At 35.8% G+C, this 4,031-nt stretch overlaps 1 protein-coding gene across 3 annotated transcripts in view; it reads right to left on the reverse strand.

The window, feature by feature from the left end:
• Positions 1 to 4,031, reverse strand: part of LOC106868872 (uncharacterized protein DDB_G0290685-like) — a 53,728-nt gene that overhangs the window by 28,241 nt on the left and 21,456 nt on the right. For 2 of the 3 annotated variants that reach the window (XM_052970451.1, XM_052970455.1), the window contains exon 2: positions 1,445 to 1,570. The exons of the other annotated variant lie outside the window; for it this stretch is intronic. The gene's annotated coding sequence lies outside the window, so the exon portion shown is untranslated. The remainder of the gene's footprint in view (positions 1 to 1,444; positions 1,571 to 4,031) is intronic. 3 annotated transcript variants of the gene reach the window in all.

Here is a 4,031-nt window from a genome sequence, read left to right on the forward strand (position 1 = left end):
CTCTCTCTCTCTCTCTCTCTCTCTCTCTCTCTCTCTCTCTCTCTCTCTCTCTCTCTCTCTCTCAAAGCAATGCCTACCACATCAATAGCCCCAGTGTCTTCCCTTAAAAAATTCAACAAAAAACAAAAACAAAAAGAACTGCTTAAATAGATGCCATGAGCGATAATAGCAGAGAAACAGCAACTGCTGCATTCTAACTGACTTCAAGTATCCGTCCTCACCGTGGCCACCACAAAAATAGACAGGCGTGCAAGAATAAACTGAGTACTAGCGAAATTGCAATGTGTCCGTATTGTCAAACAGGCATCTTCTACGCACCATCAGTTCATGTTAGACTATTCAAGCTGGTCCTTGGGTGACCGAGACATAGAATAGCTGAGAAGATAGATCTGTGGGTCGCTTTTCATTGTTTAACCGATTGGATCTGTTTGGCCATCTGTGGGATATATAACATCTGTGGGATATATAACATCTGTGGGATATATAACAAAACCAACACCAACAACAATAACAATAACATTAACACCATAGAACTAGTCAAACCTCAGATATTGTACATAACCACGACCCGATACTGTAACATGTAACACAACTCCCGCAACACATTGGAAACACAATCGTTTCTCAATAATATAATTTACATCGCAACAGAAGAAAGACGAATCATCAAAGTGTTACTAGAGGTAGCAATACAAACTCTACAACAAAACAGAACAAACGTAGCATATCATGAAGACCATCAGGCAATGCTGTACACGCCTCAGCAACAAAGTGGTGTAACTGGTTGTGTAGTAGAAAACTTTAAGAAAAAATAGCTAGGAAAATTGACAAACTATATAACAACAAGGCAGACTGAACTAAAGAGAGGAACATAATAGAGAAAAATAACACAAAACAATAACAGTAGGAATACAAATCCACGAAGGCAGAAAGACCTCACAACTGATGAAATCTACTAGTTAGCAACATGGATATTTAATCGAAGTAACGTCTCTGATGTATCAACAAAGAGGAATGAACATGGTCCCTTGACCTGTTTAAAATAGCAGTAACCAATCTCTCTGGAATTACTCCCGGTCGTCTAAAAAACAAAAGAGATCATATTATGTTCTCCTAGCTATGCAGTACCAGAATAAACGGTAGGTTTTTATTTTACAACAGGAACACCTCTTAACATAGATTAAAATTGAACTGGAGGTAAGCAAAAACAATAACAAGCAATGGTTAATTCGATAACACCAAATAAAAATCTGTTCAACGTTTCTGGTTGAAACAATTAACAGTATCCCTGTCTATGTACTTAGGCAAGTGATGGATGATATATATAAATATATATGATATATATAAATATATAAATGAATGATATATAAATTGTAATGTATGATACTTATAAGGAAAATGCATTAATATAATCAGCCACCGATGTTACAGATGAATCACTTACCTGCCTACCTTGTACAAAGTTTTCACGTCATGTTTCAATAAAGGAATATATGAAATTCTTGAAATAACAATGTTCTTCCTAGAGAACATGACTTTCTTTTCAAGTATGGATGTGAAAGTAGTTGTACTAAAAAGAAAAACGAAAAATCATATACTTAATGAATCAATTCTTGATCAATATAACACTGGCATAACATGCGTCAAAATAGAAAAAGCATTTGTTTATATATCGATTATTGTAAAACATTCGATATTGTTCTTCATAGTTTTCTGCTGAAGGCGACCATGTCGTAAGGCAACGGCTAAAATACGAGAAGCTCCCTTGAGATACTTTAAGAGTATGGTTATGTACAGTCATGTTTAACATGTTAGAGTACATTCGAGTATGGAAAGACAATACGCTGCAGAGAAGAAATTCGAGAGAAAAATTCTCAGTATAATTTCATCAATTGATGAAGCATAACGACACAGAAACGTACGTCCTACGGGGTGACGTCATTCATGGCCTCCCGCTGTATTTACACACATTGTCTTAAAGGAGAATTTCTTCTCTCGAGAAAACTTGTATAGCGTATTGTTTTTCCATGTCTGAAAGCACACCAACATGTTAAATAAGACTTTGCATAAGAGTATTTCATTCAACGCTGTTTTGTGCGCCTTTAATTAATTTCTCCCAGCTTGACAAAGCTTTTCACACATCAGCAAATATACCATTTACTCTTCTTATATACGAGCGACCAGCTGTCAGAGATCGTAAACGACGACTCGTTGCTGATAAATCGCAACGACGTAGAAATGCATGTGTGTATGTGTATCTGGTAGAACGTATATGCGTATGTTATGTGCGTGCTTTTATGTGTGTTTTTGCTCTTCGTTGTTTTAGCGTACTGTGATTTAAATTTTGTTAACTTTCTTAATTTTCTTTTCCTTCCTTTACTTGCTGCTCTAGATAAACGGTATTTTATTGTAATTTTTCATATTGACGTTCTCCAGGATATTTTACCACATGCTCAGTGCTTTTTAATCTAGCCATTAGTTGTGTGATCATTGACGATTTGAGAAATCGTTAAACTGTACTTTAGTATTAATTATCCTTCTTGTTTATAAATTCAAACGTACATACGCAAGCTTGCATGCACGCACACGCACACACACACACACGCGAACACATATGTACACATATACGCATACATGCACGCACACATACATGCGCAAACATATACACGTATATACTCGTGTCCAAGCATGTGTGTATATATTATATGTATATGTAATTAAATGTTAGGTACCGATCTGGAGAAGTGCTCAACAAAATGGCGATTGCAGTAATATATTCATTTAGGTCAATGCAAAATCACTGCACTGGTCTAAATAAGCTACACACACACGCATAATTACACATACACACATACATATAACGTAAGTACATATTTACATATCCTTATTTTTGTCTGTGTTTGTATACACACACACACACACACACACACACACACACACACACACATATATATATATATATATATATATATATATATATATATATGTATGTATGTATCACTTTCAGTTTATTTCTCTCTGAGGAAACTCAACGCGTGGAAGCTCCACTCCAGAATAACATTCCACATGACCAACTGACATAAAATATACGTACTTACATACATATATACACAAATACCAACACATCAATATTGGCCGAACATTCCCATCATAACATCTGTCAAGTGTTAAACGTAACAGGCCGTATATTGTATGTACCGTCATAGAGATCATCTGATGTGTATATCTCTTTGAAAATCAAAGAGAACGGGGATAAATATGAACAACTGCTTCGAAATCGCCAGCTTCTATATCCAGATTATAAATTCACATTTATACCAATGATAATTGGTTTTGTGAATAAATGCTCAACTGAGTTAAGGTTTTGTGAGTAAATACCTAAACGACAATCTAGATAAGCTAGAAATCAACCAGTTGACTCGCATATCACAAATACAATCTGTGAGGAGAGCAGTAAAGATATGCAAGACTTTTCTCAGTATGCTAAAAGTTAAAATGTGACATTGCTTTTGTTATCTACTTTCCAGCAATGGAGACTTCTATCTTTGTTAGGAACTAACTTCTTCTTTACGTGAAGGATTTAAATAATGAAAAAACAAAACAGAAGAGAACATACATACATACATGCATACACACACACGCAAACATACATACACACACATATATATCTCTCTATATATATATGTATGCATGTATGTATATGTATGTATGTATGTATGTATGTGTGCATGCACATATATGCAGATAGAAAGAAAGAGTGAGAGAGAAAAATTCTCAGTTATAAAACTATATGTTCATGAGTGAATGTGGGAAATAGATGTTACACATTCCTACGAACACACGTATAAACACTCACTCACTCACTCACTCACTCACTCACTCACTCACTCACTCACCCACTCACCCATTCACTCACTCACCCACTCACTCACACACTCACTCACTCACTCACTCACTCACTCACTCACTCACTCACTCACTCACTCACTCACCCACTCACCCATTCACTCACCCATTCACTCACTCACCCA

The sequence above is a fragment of the Octopus bimaculoides genome, chromosome 9, assembly GCF_001194135.2.
Source record: "Octopus bimaculoides isolate UCB-OBI-ISO-001 chromosome 9, ASM119413v2, whole genome shotgun sequence".
Lineage (NCBI taxonomy): Eukaryota > Metazoa > Mollusca > Cephalopoda > Octopoda > Octopodidae > Octopus > Octopus bimaculoides.